The following is a 16,197-nucleotide window of genomic DNA, read 5'->3' on the forward strand; positions in this document are numbered from 1 at the left end:
GACAAATTTGAAAGTCTCATGAACATTCATGATTTTGATCTGGGCTTTATGTATGTGAACTTAACACCACTGGGTTGGGGCCGGCGCTGTGGCACAGCAGGTTAAAGCCTGCAATGCCGGCATCCCATATGGGTGCCAGTTCTAGTCCCGGCTGCTCCTCTTCCAATCCAGCTCTCTGCTATGGCCTAGGAAAGCAGAAGAAGATGGCCCAACTCCCCTGCGTGAGAGACCTGGAATAAGCTCCCAGCTCCCAGCTTCAGATCAGCTCAGCTCTGGTCGTTTGGTCATTTGGGGAGTGAACCAGAGGAATGGAAAACTTTCTCGCTCTCGCTCTTGCTCTACCTCTCTCTCTATCTTTAAAAAATAAATAAGGCCGGCGCCGCAGGTCAACAGGCTAATCCTCTGCCTTGCGGCGCCGGCACACCGGGTTCTAGTCCTGGTCGGGGCGCCGGATTCTGTCCAGGTTGCCCCTCTTCCAGGCCAGCTCTCTGCTGTGGCCCGGGAGTGCAGTGGAGGATGGCCCAGGTGCTTGGGCCCTGCACCCCATGGGAGACCAGGAGAAACACCTGGCTCCTGCCTTCGGATCAGCGTGCTGGCCGTGGCGGCCATTGGAGGGTGAACCAACGGCAAAGGAAGACCTTTCTCTCTGTCTCTCTCTCTCTCACTGTCCACTCTGCCTGTCAAAAAAATAAAAAATAAAAAAAAATAAATAAATAAATAAAATAAATCTTAAAAAAAATCCTTGTGTTGTGAAGGCAATGCCTTGGTTTTTTTCTGCTATAGACAATGACTATAATGAGAGTAGTCACCAAGAAAATTGTCCTTACTGATCCCCAGAGTGTTAAACATGCTGTTTGTGAAATCAAAATTGTTAGACTTGACCGTGATAACATTGTGAAAGTGTTTAAATTCTTGGTCCCAGTGGAAGCCAGTTAACAGGTGATGTGGACTCTCTTACTGAACTGAACAGTGTTAACATTGTTCAGGAGTACATGGAGACAGACTTGGCAACACACTAGAGCAGGGCCCTTCACCGGAAGAGCATGCCAGGTTTTTCATGTACCAGCTGCTACACGGGCTCAAGTATATTCATTCTGCAAACATACGGCACAGAGACCTCAAACCAGCTAATCTTTTTATTAATACTGAAGACTTGGTACTGAAGACAGGTGACTTTGGCCTTGCACAGATCATGGATCCTCATTATTCCCATAAGGGTCATCTTTCTGAAGGATTCATTACTAAATGGTACAGATCTCCTTTTACTTTCTTCTAATAATAATAGTGAAGCCATTGACATGTGGGCTGCAGGCTGCATCTTTGTTGAAATGCTGACTGGTAAAACCCTCTTTGCAGGTGCCCATGAACTTGAACAGATGCAACTGATTTTAGAATCTATTCCTGTTGTACATGAGGAAGACTGTCTGGAGCTTCTCAGTGTAATGCCAGTTTACATTAGAAATGACATGACTGAGTTACACAAACCTTTAACTCAGCTGCTTCCCAAAATTAGTCAAGAAGCACTGGATTTCCTGGAACAAATTCTGACGTCTAGCCCCATGGACCAGCTGACCGCAGAAGAAACACTCTCCCATCCTTACATGAGCATCTATTTGTTTCCAATGGATGAGCCAATTGAACAGATACTTGGGCGAACAGTTAGGTTTCCTTCTTAACATAATCATGGTAGCCTATTTTCCCAAAAACATATTTTAGTATTTATTTTAGTATAAATGGCACTTACTCAAGCTATCCTGATCTTTTCCTTATAAAAGTTTCTCATTTACTTTAAAAATGTTTGATTAATGTGGTAGTAGCACACAAATTGGAGCCATACTCTTTTTTTCTTTTGTCAAATGAGAAGAAAATACAAATATTTCCATCCCTATTATGAATTATGATCTGTTTAGTGGATGAGAAAAAATGTGGATTTACATTAAGGATATTATTAGTTTCCATTTTTTCCATAACTGACAAAATTATTTACATTTTTATATATCCATGAAGGCCTTGTTTATGAATATCAGTGTTTCACTGAACATAGGACACTGCTATTACAGACCTTACCAATATTTGTGTTTTGGGGTAAGTTTTTTAGCTTTCACTGTTTTTATATGTGTAAAGTGAGATGTTGGCTTTTTTTTTTTTTAACACTGTTTAAGTCTCTATAACAGTTTGTTTCACAGAAGAAAGAATACTGGAATAGGTTAGACTTCCTTGCTATGGCAAGTTCAAATTGTGTCAGACAGTTTTGACAGTCTGCCTTAGAGTGTAGCTTGCAAGAGATGTTGGCTTTTAATGTGTTTATTAGCTATAAATTTTAATCCTTCAACTTTATAAACCTAAAGGCTCTCATTTAAATACTATAGTTTTTGTATAGCCTTAAGAACACTGAAATCATTGCAAGTATCTTTCCTGAACACAGTAAAATGAAACTGGACATTAATAACAGAAGGGAAATGTGAAAATGGAAAACTCACAATACAGAAAAATTAAAAAAGTATTGAACAATCATTGGGTTCAAGAAGAAATCAAAAAGGAATCAGAAAACTTTTTTGAGACAAATGAGAATGAAAACAGTGAAATTAAACTTAGAGGATGTAGCAAAAGCAGTACTAAAGAGAACTTTATACCAATAAAGTTGAGAATTGTTTCTCCTAATTTTTTACCTAAAAAAAACAGGAAAGAGGAGAACATAAGACCAAAGATGGCAGAAAGAAGAGGATAATTAAAAATGGAAAATGAGAAATAATAGAAATAAGTGATAAAACAGATGATTTTGAAGAGACAAGTAAAAATTGCAAGTCATCACCTAAACTAACTGAAAAACCAGAAGAGTCAGACAAAAGTAGAAAAATGAGAAAAAAAGACATTACAATCAATGCCATGGAACATTTTTTAAAAAAAGATCATAAGAGACTACTATGAACAATTATATATGCCAACAAATTAGATATAGACATTTTCTTACAAACTACAACCTGTCAAAAGAAAATCAAGAATAGAAATCCTTAGGGCCAGCACCATGGCTCACTTGGTTAATCCTCTGCCTGCAGCGCCGGCATCCCATATGGGCACCGGTTCTAGTCTCTTGCTTCTCTTCCAGGCCAGCTCTGTGCTGTGGCCTGGGAAGGCAGTGGAGGATGGCCCAAGTGCTTGGGCCCTGCACCCACATGGGAGACTGGGAGGAAGCACCCAGCTCCTGGCTTTGGATTGAGGCAGATCCAGCCATAGCGGGGCATTTGGGGGGTGAACCAACGGAAGGAAAACCTTTCTCTCTGTCTCTCTCTCTCACTGTCTATCTTAAAAACAAACAAACAAACAAACAAACAAACAAACAAAAAAAACCAGAAATCCTAAACAGACCCAAATTAACTAAAGATATTGAATCTGTTATCAAAACACACCCTAAGAAAAAATGAGGACCAGATTTAAACAATAATTAATAAAAAGTCTTCTTAAATTTTTCTAAAAATAAAAGAAGGGAACTTCCAAATTCATTTATGAAGCCTGTCTCAACCTGACAACAAAACCAGGATAAGACAGCTAAGAAAAATAGATGGGCAACATACCTAGTTAAGTTAATATAAAAACTCAATGATGTATACCTGAATAGGTAGATAAAAGCATTTTACCAAACAAAAGATGAAATAGATGCAAAATAATTCTTAATGAAATATTAGCAAACAGAATTAAAAAGCACATTAATAAGATCATCCAACATGAGCAAGTGGGATTTATCTGTGGAATACAAGCAAAAGCAATCAATGTGATATATCACATAAAGAAAAGGAAGAATGAGCCGGCGCCGCGGCTCACTAGGCTAATCCTCCGCCTAGTGGCGCCGGCACACCGGGTTCTAGTCCCGGTTGGGGCGCCGGATTCTGTCCCGGTTGCCCCTCTTCCAGGTCAGCTCTCTGCTGTGGCCAGGGAGTGCAGTGGAGGATGGCCCAAGTGCTTGGGCCCTGCACCCCATGGGAGACCAGGAAAAGCACCTGGCTCCTGGCTCCTGCCATCGGATCAGCGTGGTGCGCCGGCCGCAGCGCACCAGCCGCGGCGGCCATTGGAGGGTGAACCAACGGCAAAGGAAGACCTTTCTCTCTCTCTCTCTCTCTCTCTCTCTCTCACTGTCCACTCTGCCTGTCAAAAAATTAAAATAAATAAATAAATAAAATAAATAAAGAAAAGGAAGAATGGGGCCAGCGCTGTGGCACAGCAGGTTAACACCCTGGCCTGAAGTGCTGGCATCCCATATGGGTGCCGGTTCTTGACCAGGCTGCACCATGTCCTATCCGGCTCTCTGCTGTGGCCTGGGAAAGCAGGGGAGGATGGCCAAGTCCTTGGGTCCCTGCACCTGTGGGGGAGACCTGTAAGAAGCTCCTGGCTCCTGGCTTCGGATTGGCACAGCTCTGGCCATTGCAGCCAACTGGGCAGTGAACCAGAGGATGGAAGACTTCTCTCTCTCTGCCTGTCCTCTCTCTGTGTAACTCTGACTTTCAAGTAATAAATAAAATAAATCTTTAAAAAGAAAAAGAAAAGGAAGGATAAAAGTCACAAGATCAGCTGCATCAAAGCTAAAACAGAATTGGACAAGATTCAACATTATTTCATGATGGTAAAAATAAATTTAAACAAACTAGGTATAAAAAGAAGTTACCTCAGACCATAAAGACCGTATACGTAAAGCCCACAGCTAAAATCATATTCAATGATAAAAACTAAAAAGGGAATATTCAGTCACTAGAAAGAACGAAATCCTGTGATTTGCAACAACATAGATGAGGCTGAAAGACATTTTGCTAAGTGAAATAAGTCAGGCACAGAAAGAGAAATACTACATAATTCCAAAGAAGGAGGAATCTAACGTAGTCCATGAGGCAGAGTGCCTAGTCTGGGGAAACAGATGAAATGAGTAGGTGTTGGTGAAATAATATAATGGTATTGTTATGCAAGGTAAACGAATCCTAGTGTTTACTGCGCAGACAGCATAACACAGAATAACTCAACACTCTATTGAATATTAAAAATTTTGCCTTGGAGGTAGAGTTTATTATATTAAATATTCTTGTTACATACACACAAATAAAGATGGTGTGAGAAATCTTAGCAGTGGTTGATATATTCTTGGCATTGATTCTGGAAATGTTTTCATGGGTGTATACCTATTTCAAAACTCACCAAGTTATAAACTTAAAAATGTACAATGTTTTAAACACTTAGAAAAAATAAACTTATATGATTACAAGGCCTTTCCACATAAAATATGTATGTGAACACTATTTTTTATTCAATCTTTACAAGTGAGTACTAAAAATTATTAACTCTCACATTCTGCAACAATAAATATGTTAACTCATATATAATATTTATGATAATACTAATTCAGTTTATCAATTTAATATAATTATCCAATATTTACATACTAGGATAAAAAATTATAGGTTGTCATGGCTTTGGACACCCAAACCCATATTGGAGTACCTAGGTTCTCCCAATTCCACCTTCCTACTAATGCACATCCCAGGCAGGATGATGATAACTCAAGTGCATGGGTCCCTGACACCCACATCAGAAGTCCAGATTGAGTTTTGGGCTTCGGACTTCGGCCTGGTCCAGCTGGATTGAAACCACAGTGAGAAGTTGAACTCAGGCACTCTGAAATGGGATGTGGGTGTAGCAGCTACACTGCACCGAAGTAGCAGCTAAACCGTACCGTCATGCCCTCCCTAGCATTAATTAAATTTTAACCAAAATAATACAATAATTTGAAGACACTGACAAATAGAATCTAAAAGGAAGTGGAAAAGGATTTGGAATAATGAAAATCATCTTGAACATGAACATGTTTCACAGGGTTACATGAACTCATTTTAAAATTTACTCTAAGCTTCAATAATAATAGAAAAATATATCAATAACAGTTTCATGGTTTAACAAAAACACAAAGAGCAATAAAACAGAATAAAAACCTCATGGAAAACCCTAGATATTTGTATTTTAAAATTAGTGGTGGATGTTTTATACAGCAGTTAAAATGCTACTTAGGATGCCTATATCCAATATCATAGTGCCTGGTTTGAGCCCTAACTCTGCTGTTTTTAATTCTACTAATTGCCAACTCCCAATCTTGGAAGCAGCAGCTGGTGCCTCCAGCATGCAGGTTCCAGCAAATCACATGATACACCTGGACTGTATCCTGGGCTCCTGGCTTGGTCCTGGCCCAGCACTGGCTGTTGCAGGCATTGGGAGATGGAACAAGCACATGGAAGGGCTGTCTGTCTCATTTTTTATCTCACTCTCTCTCTGTGTCTTTGACTATCTTTCAAATAAAGTAAAAAAAAAAAAAGAATTTTAAAAACATAAAATACTTTTGATCATATTTTTATCAACATTAAAAAATCAACTTACTTGGTTCATAAAACTAAATGTAGGGACTGGCACTGTGGCATAGTGGGTAGAGCTGCCTCCTGCAGTGCAGCATTCCATATGGGCTTCAGTTCAAGTTCCAGCTGCACCACTTCCAATCCAGCTCTCTGCTATGGCCTGGGAAAGCAGTGGAAGATGGCCCAAGTCCTTGGGCCCCTGTACCCATGTGGGAGACCCAGAAGAAGCTCCACGCTCCTGGCTTCGGATAAGCACAGTTCTGTCCATTATGGCCATTTGGGGTGAATCAAAAGACAGAAGCCCTCTCTCTCTCTCTCTCCCTCTCTCTTTCTCTCTCTCCCTCCCTCCCTCCCTGTCTCTCTGTAACTCTGCCTTTCAAACAAATAAATAAATCTTAAAAAAAAAAAACAAAACACGTAAAAGCTGGCAGCATAAAGCTTCAGCAAGAAAATGTAGTGAATAAATGCAATCTTAAGGATGTCATTATTTCTTAAACAGAACATAAAAAACAAACAGTAGCTACCTTCAGATTTCCCATGTGGGTAGCAGAGTCCCATGCACTGAGGCCATCTTTTGTGGCTTTCTCAGGTGCATTAGGAGGGAGCTGGATCAGAAGTGGAGGAGCCGGGACTCAAACTTGCAAACATATGGGATGCTGATGCTGCAGGTGGCAACTTAACCAGCTGTGCCATAAAGCTGGTTCCCCAAAAATGAATTCTTATTCTGCTAAATACTATGAACATTCTAACTTTTGCTTTAAAGCTCTACTGTATTTTTAAAGTGTATTTTGAATTTCTCTATAATTTACAATTGTAAATCCCTGTGTCCTTTGTCCATAGTTTGATACATAAATCAATCCCAAGCAAATACTTGTAAAATAAAGTTTTTAATTTTAGATATTTTTATTTAAAAAAAACTATCTAAAAATTATGCACAGAAAATGTTTTAATTCCTCCCAGAGAATACAAGTTATGCATTCCATATTAAGGAAATATGACTTCAAACTATAGCATGTTGGCATTTTGAGTACTTTAAGTTGAAAGAAATAGAGAAAATATAGCAGCAGAAAGCCTTTTCTATTCTTTTCATTCTTTTCTTTTCAGAACCTTCAGGTGACATTTCTTGCCATATATCGCGTAAGAAGGAATATTGCACACAAAGGCCAGGAAGAATCTGAAGAAATAGGACTTGCACAATCTACTACCCCACTAAGTTTATTACCATTAGATTATAATCCTTTTTATCCAATCATACTTCTACCCAACTGCCCATTCTTCACTAAATCTAAGCATAAAAAACACAGCTCTCCTCATTTCTTTGGGTCTTTATTTCTGAGGTTTCCCATATCATGCTAACACCTTTGTTGAAAATCTGCTCTGCTTTCTTTTGCCAATCTGTCTTCTTAACAGGACTGTCAGCCATGAGCCTTGAGATAGGTAAGAAAGAGACATGTATTTTCTCCTACGTGACAATAACTGATAAATGTTGGTAGCTGTCTTTATGTAGCAAAGAAACTATTAAGGTGTGAATCTTGCTAAATTTTCTATTTTTATTCAAAGTGTAGGTATAAATATTTTGTTAAACCAATAATTGCACAATTATATTGGTTCCATATATCTAATACAAATCTATTATATATATATATATATAAAGCATTGACTTTTACTATGTGATTCAGATTACTATGTCATTCAAAAACAAATGTTATTTGCTTCAAATACCGTAATTTGACTAACAAAATATTTATTAATATTTTAAATCTCTAAAAAAGCTTCTTTGAATTGCTCTAAAAGTAATATGAACATACTTTAGGTTTGGAAAAGGTTTTCCTAAGAAATAATTACTTCATAAGATGTATAATAAGTTTTTAAAAAAATATGAAAAATCAGAAGTTTAGATATTTTTCAATCTGTAGAAAACAGAATTTTAAGATGGAGAGAGTAGAACAGAAGAAGGCCTAATTATCTCTACTTTGCAGATGGTGTAATGGCAATTTTTCCTAGTTCAATGAACTGGGTTTCTTTTTCTTTGTCTTCTTTTTCCTTCAAAGAAATGCTTACAGGAACATTTTTGAATCCTAAAACAACATTATTAAATATATTGATTTCACAATCCTGTTTATTAGGAGACCTTGCATGGTTTTAAGGTTGCAGTCTAATTTAAGGATTGGGAGATGTGAAGAATATCTCATTTAAATATGGTGAATTATGCATGAAAGTTCTAATAGGCTCCCCACAGAAATGCCCTAATTATGCTTTAATTCATTAATGAGAAAATTCTGGTTTATGTTGAATGTTCCACATTTTCACAATTGGGACAAAATTAAAAGAATTATACTATGTAACTACAACAAAAAGTTATCATTTTTATCTACTTGGAAGAGTCTTCTTTTTGCTACTTCATGAAATGAACACATTTGTTTTACACTGTGATACAGAATAAAATGAGCACTTTTAAATTAAAATACAGAAAGACATAGCAGTTTATGTTGTTCATTTTCTCACCCTAAGGACTGCAGTCACAGCTACAGACACGTTAGAAAGATTCCATGGATTGCTTGCATTTAACTGCTACTTTGCCATTTATTGGCTTCATTTTGCACAAAATGAAGCACACTTAAAACCCAAGAGAGAATACGAGGTTTGGGTTTAACATACCTCATGGAAATAATAAAGTGAAAAAAGATTTTTGAAGGTACTGTATTTGCTAACTATCTCATATCCAAAACTATACATCCATATTGAAGGCTCTCAGCACAATCTTCATAAACAAAAGTAAGCATCATCTCTTGCTTTTATGTTCCTTCCCAATTTGAACCAATGCTTATCTCATTTTATAAGAGATGCCATTGTCTTTCAAGACATATAGAGTGATACAGTAGAGTTTCCACAGTAGAAAACGATATTGAAAGTGAGAAAGCTTTTGTTTTCTAAAGATTTTTCTTTATTTCAAGGCAGCTCTGACTTTTTTCAGTATAAGTTAATGAGTTTAAATACATATTATTTTATTCAAATAAGTAAAGAGGCCATAAAACCATATTCAACATGATCTAGGCCATTACATGGAAACATAAATATAACTACTTAATTATCAGAATAAATGTGCCAACAGGAGAAGAATTGATGATTTTTTGTTGTTGTTGCTGTTGCTACAAGTACTATCATATTAGGAGATTATCAAGTTCTTTTTGTTCAGTATCTGTGCTGTTGAAATGTTCTAAGCAATTATCTAACTTAGACCCAAGTTACCAGCATTCTAATAGATACAAATTCAGTAGCAAGAAGCTGTCTGAATCAAGCATGCACTGTCCACGAGTATGGATATGATGACCCCTGAATGTGACCTGCTCCCAGAGGAAAGCAATTTAATGCTCCATTGCACATAGAACAGTATGTATGAATCACAAAACCTCCAGATAAATTAGTGACAGGTACCTCTGAATAGGATGCCGTCTAAGTCGCTTATCTGCAGCCAGGCAAGCTTGTTTAGCCCTCACTTTCAAAGATAAAGCCACGTGGCATGTTGCTTTGGCAGATTCTCACAAAGCAAACAGCCCCCATCATCCATTACTGGGGGAAAAATCTCCTTATTATTTCAGGTACTGTGACAGCAAATGGGATAAAGTGAAAGCTATCTGCCGGTTGAAAATTCATCAGTCCATTACTAGGCCTTATGTCTTCTCTAACTTTCATCAGCTCTGTGCCTCTTGCTCTTTTACTTTTATTTTTGACAGTTCTGATATCCCAGAGTTGTAGCCACGGTAAGGTTCAAGAACAAAACAGCAGGTATCAAAGACAACTTATCAGAGGCCAAACGGGAGGAAGAGATGCCAACCATTAGTAAGCTGCTGAAAGACAGATCTATGACAGAGCAAGGAAGAAAGGTGCATCAAACCTTCATCTTAACTGACCGCTTATTCCATTTGAAAAAAGCTAAAGAAAGACTGAGCTGGCTAAATATATGTTATAAGTACTTAAGGATATTGGCTACAGAAAAGATTTTTTTAAAAAACCGGGGAAGTAAATAGAAAATTTTTGAGATTATTTATATATCTTACCTGCCATAAATAAAGATATCAAAACATATAAAACTGTGTTTTAAACAGAGTATCAGTTAAGACTACAAATGCCTTATCTTCTTGAGAGCTAAACATTTATTAATCTCTAGAAATCCTTTACATTGACTAAAGACACAAATTATCCCTTATAATCCAACATTTAGTTAAGACCATCTCATTAAACCTTAATAAATACCATGCCATATAACTAGGTCAGTCATCTAGCATAGTAGAATTCATAGGACTCACGGTTTAGCTCAGTAGATACGGCCCTTCTCAGGCAGAATCAGGGTTGGGCTTTCAGGGTGAGTCTGTGGAAAACCAAAATGACAAAAATCTTAGTTTTCCCATGACAGCCATTTAGAAGGCATGCAAATCAACTTCCAGTTAGTCAAAGGAGAAAAATTTTATTAAAAGTATTGATTTGTAATTTTGGCTATTTGAAATGTCGATGACGTTTATGACTCCCTTCCCCCAATTTCTTTGCAAAATTTCAGCCCAATGAACTTGTTACGGTAGGAACCAATTAAGGTTATGGTCAGTTAGGGAAATTCAGGTCTAGATTAATATCTGTATACATGCCAAAATAGTTGGTCTTCTAAAATTGGGAGAGAGATAGTGACACTGGAATGGAAAAAATAAGTCAAATAATTTAGAGACTGTACAATATGTCAGACTTATTTAAATTCATTGTTATCCCATATATGAAGTATATGGGATTCTAAATGTATAAATTCTAAATATATAAAAAACAAAAGTGGGACTGCTGCTGTGGCTTAGAAGGTAAAGCCACCACCTGTGGTGCAGGCATCCCATATGGGCTCCAGTTCAAAACCAAAATGCTCCACTTCCAATCCAGCTCTCCACTGTGGCCTGGAACAGCAGTGCAAGATGGCCCAAGTCCTTGGGCCCCTGCACCCACATGAGAGACCCAGTAGAAGCTCCTGGCTCCTGACTTCAGGTCAACCCAGCTCCAGCCACTGAGGCCATTTGGGGAATGAACCATTGGATGGAAGACCTCTCTCTCTCTCTCTCTCTCTCTCTCTCTGCTTCTCTGTAGCTCTGCTTTTTAAATAAATAAATAAATCTTTAAAAAAAAAAAACAAAAGCAAAAGCATCTTCAAAATATCATATCCAATGACACTTTGGGGAGCATAAAGATAGCTACCTTCTTTGAAATTACACAGGTTTAATTAGATCAGATATAATTCTTTACAGCCACAATAATTTAAGCAACATTAAACATCATTTCAAATATGCAAGAACTTCAGTTAGCAGGCAATAAAAATTATTATTTCTACTCTATCTTGCTATTTTGCTTATATAGAGTTATTTTATTTGCAATGTACTTCAAAGTCACCAGTAATTTCTTAGATGCTTTAGTAAATGCAGAATTAAATGTGCAATTAAAGCATTAGACGATGCATGTGAAGCAACATAGAAAATATAAAAATGTAATAAAAGATCTGTTAGAATATTTAAAGAAATAGATATAATGTTTGCATTGTTTAATAAATCTTTTTTTAAAAATCTAAAACCTCAAATTATGAGAGACAGGTATTTGGTAGAGCAGTTAAGATGCTGCTTGCAATGCTTACATCCATTTCAAAACACCTGGTTGTAGTCGTCAGTTCTGGCCACACTGCTGCCTATGCATCTCCCTGCTTATGTGCATTCCAATAGGCAGCAGGTGATGGTTCAAGCACTTGGGTCCACGTCATCCCATGGAAAACCTACATGGGAGTTCAAGTGTGGTATGTTTCCTCTCTCTCTGTCTCTCATCTTCCCCCTCAACCTCACCTTCTTTACTTTTCAAAGAAAATGAAAAAACAAACAAACAAACAAACAAACAAAAACCCTGCAAACTACTTACCTTAGCTTCCCTGGTTATAGTTTATCCTATCATGCATGTATAATACATACAAAAAGATATACAGAGAAAATCTCAAGATCCAAGATATTCCTGCCACAATTGTTTTTGTTTTTTCCAAACAAACCTAGCCCCTACCTGTTTCCTTTCCCTATTTAATCTTCTCCCAAATCTGTATTGTCAGACCTTTCTCAGATAGTTCCTCTTCTACTTTCTGCCCTATTCTGTGATAATGTTGTAGGGGTTATGTGGTGACTTTTTAAAGGGAAAATGTTTACCCTTTACTAATGATATTTCTTTGTTGAGAGAGTTCTACCTGCTGTCTAATTCTTGCTTGTCTATAGGCATCCATCACTTCTCATCCAGGAAAAAGGTGTGACTTATCTCAGACTGAATTAGGAATGAAAATTACCATGCATACTGTGGCCCTTCATTGTTTAAATTTTCTCAGGAAAAAGTCGATAGAGATTGCAATTTCTCCTTTCTCTACTTCGTATAAAGAAGCATTTGTACATCAAATATAATAAATGTGATTTAATTCTAAAGTTCTTATATATCCACATATCCTACAATTTCCAGCTTAGCTTTGTAGACAATGGAGGGGTTATCTCTGCTCCGTATACCTTTTATCTCATTCAGACATTAGATAAAAACTCTTATGAAAATAACATTCAGGGGCCGGCGCCGTGGCTCAATAGGCTAATCCTCTACCTGCTGCGCCAGCACATTGGGTTCTAGTCCCGGTTGGGGCGCCAGATTCTGTCCCGGTTGTTCCTCTTCCAGGCCAGCTCTCTGCTGTGGCCAGGGAGTGCAGTGGAGGATGGCCCAAGTCCTTGGGCCCTGTACCCACATGGGAGACCAGGAGAAGCACCTGGCTCCTGGCTTTGGATCGGCACAGCACCGGCCATAGCGGCCATTTTGGGGGTGAACCAACAGAAGGAAGACCTTTCTGTCTCTTTCTCTCTCACTGTCTATAACTCTACCTGTCAAATAAAAAAAATTATAAAAAAAGAAAAGAACATTTAGATATTTAAATTACCCCTTTAATTTTATATACGATGCCTGATGCTTGAAAATGATCATGCAAATTGAGGTCAGTGCATGATTAAAATCTAAGAAAAATCAAACCATGGAAATTAGACAACTTTTTGTATCACATGAAAAGAAAAATAAAGCAACTGCCTTCCAAGACCACAGCAGAGAGCTGGACAGGAAGAGGAGCGACCGGGACAGAATCCGGCACCCTGACTGGGACTAGAACCCCGTGTGCCAGCACCGCAGGTGGAGGATTAGCCTATTGAGCCGCGGTGCTGGCTTCTGCCTAGTAATTTGCAAAGTTACCATTTTACATGTGTTTTATAGTTATTGACAAAATTATTACCAAGTATTAAGTCCAACAAGGGCAGAGACCATGTTGGTGTTTACATTACAATATATCTCCTGTACCTAATGTAATGCCAGTTCCATAAATATTTCATGAATAAATGAGACTTGGTAATAAGGCATGAATTTACAGTGAGTAATTCATAACACACCACTAATGACAATGATTGATTAAAATTACCTAGGAAAGGTTGTGGCAAAAAATGTATTGCTTGTTAGGTTTGCCTCATCCTGATAGCTACTTTTATTAGATAAAGTCCAATTGTAAATAATTCAAAAATATAATAACAATAAATTAAAAAGTGACTTGAAATGAGAAAGACACGTCAGTGTTGCTTTTTGTGGCTTTGGCATCATCAAGGATTTAGGATCCTTTCTGTATAGCAGCTCTTAGCAGAGAGTGTCTGTCTTCACGGCTTTTGAAATCTTGCTGCTGCAGTTCCAGAAGGAGGAAAAACAAGAGAACATGGAAGATATGTACACTTGCTGTGTAGGTCCAATTGAAAGAGATGCTCTCAACATTGATACAGTAACTTCAGCTTCCATCTTATTGGAAACATCTTTCAGAAGAGAAACTATGAAAGACATGTGAATCTACTGCCACCTAGAACAGTAGTTGGATTTGTGTGTAAAACACTTGACAGATAATACTGTTTATTTAAACTTCAATTATTATCTTATAACCGCACAAGAAATATTTAGATGTTACACTGTCATTGGTTCTATTTCATTGAAAGAAACCATGAATGAACAGTTGACAAAAGAAAACTGTATGAGTAAGATTCTCATTTTTCCATTCAAATATTGTTTATAGCTATTGTCTTTATCCCCACTAACCTAGGGTCTTTTTGCTTTTGCACTTGTTAAACTTCAAGTATTAAGCCTTTTTACTACTATGTAAATATAGAATATGTTGTTTCAAAAATTAAAAAAAAGAATACAGAATAAAAGGTAGAAGGAAGAAGGGTGGGAGCATGAGGAGGAGAGACGGAGGAAGGAAATATTCTTAGACTTATATCTAACAACTTATATTGAATCCATGAAAGTTAATTAAAATTAAAATGAAATTTGAAAAAAATGAATTTTAGAACAAATAAATAGTGCAGATTTAAAGAAAAAAAATGCTTGACAGAATCAGAAAAGGTTCTTCTTTGTTCATCAGTGCCCATTTTTAACTTCTTGAGTATATTGCATAAAACTGTATTTTCTTTATACCAAACATATCCATTTTCAAATATGTCACATCAGTGACCCAATGAGATATTAACATCTTACTGACTTCCCTGCCTAACCTCTCTTAACTCTTATGATGCCTCACTTAGTGATTTTTACAAAAATATTTGTTATTTATCTGAAAGGCAGAATGATACAGAAAGGAAGAGACAGAGCAAGAAATCTTCTATCTGCTGATTCAAACTCCTCAAATGGTCACAATGACTGGGGCTGGGCCAGGCTGGAACCAGGAGCCAGGAATTCCATGCTGGACTTCCAGATGGGTAAGAGGAACTCAAGTACTTGGGCCATCATCCACTGCTTTCCTAGGCACATGAGTAAGAGAGCCTGACTGGAATTGGAGTATCAGGTGCTCAAACTGGCTCTCACTAGGGCTGCTGGCATTGCAGGCTGTGGCTTAACCTGCTGCACCACAACACCTGCAGATTTACTGAATTATTGATGTTTAAAAACTACTGAAATTAAGCCATTGGCAATGGAAAAGTGTTTTTCTTTGGCTTTTGAATGTGTTTTTATACGCCTTTGTATTTACCTGTGAGTGAATGCTTTCTGTTATGCTGTTCTTTTCACATCCAACAATGGATCCACACAGGGATGATCTGTTTAAGGAGAAGTTTGGCAGCTCTGCCTTTTCCTTTAATTCCATTTCCTGTTGCTAATTTGAAGCAGAAAACAGAATTATCTGCTAGAGTTGAGAGGATTGCAGATTCTCAAACCTCTCCCACCCCAGAAAAATAGCCTGATATGTGAATTTCAAGGGGGAATTTCTCCAATAAAATGGAATAAATGGAGCTAAAAAGTCAAAAAAGCAAAATTTAAGACTATATGGATATTCTTTAAAAGCTTGAGAGGAAGATGTTCTATTTATAGAATCAAGAATGAACCATGGTTTGAAATGAAATCGACTATATCTGTGCTTAATTTTAACGTTTCTTTAGGGACTTTTCTTAAAAAAAAAAAAGAGAAATTTGTTTTTAATTGATTCTGTAAGGCCCAAAGAACTAAATTGCCTACTCTGTTACTCCATGACAGATTTGCAATTCCAAGAAGAAAAGCATACCTAGAGCAAAAAGGAAAATCAACTGATTTCTGAAAAGTAGCACTTTTTAAATTTTTGCCAAACATTGCTAAATAATACAGTTAAATAAAATTAAATTCCGTTGTCATTCTGTCTCTTTTCAGTGCATCAAAAAAAGTAAGACATTTTCCAGTTAATTATACCTTACACATATTGAACAGTCTACACAAATGTGTTTAAAAGTCCTTAAAA

At 37.3% G+C, this 16,197-nt stretch overlaps 1 protein-coding gene, 1 non-coding gene and 1 pseudogene across 6 annotated transcripts in view; 1 reads left to right on the forward strand and 2 right to left on the reverse strand.

Moving 5' to 3' along the window:
• Positions 1-16,197, reverse strand: part of MGAT4C (MGAT4 family member C) — a 798,266-nt gene that overhangs the window by 379,849 nt on the left and 402,220 nt on the right. For all 5 annotated transcript variants that reach the window (XM_070052672.2, XM_051845736.3, XM_051845732.3 and 2 more), the window contains exon 3: positions 10,691-10,752. The gene's annotated coding sequence lies outside the window, so the exon portion shown is untranslated. The remainder of the gene's footprint in view (positions 1-10,690; positions 10,753-16,197) is intronic.
• Positions 787-1,676, forward strand: LOC138844229 (mitogen-activated protein kinase 6 pseudogene; annotated as a pseudogene).
• LOC127491227 (small nucleolar RNA SNORA28) lies at positions 2,153-2,278 on the reverse strand. Its single transcript, XR_007919817.1, has one exon. It is a non-coding gene; the product is annotated as a small nucleolar RNA SNORA28 (small nucleolar RNA).

Source organism: Oryctolagus cuniculus, chromosome 11, assembly GCF_051225735.1.
Source record: "Oryctolagus cuniculus isolate XC-2025 breed Fujian yellow rabbit chromosome 11, ASM5122573v1, whole genome shotgun sequence".
NCBI lineage: Eukaryota > Metazoa > Chordata > Mammalia > Lagomorpha > Leporidae > Oryctolagus > Oryctolagus cuniculus.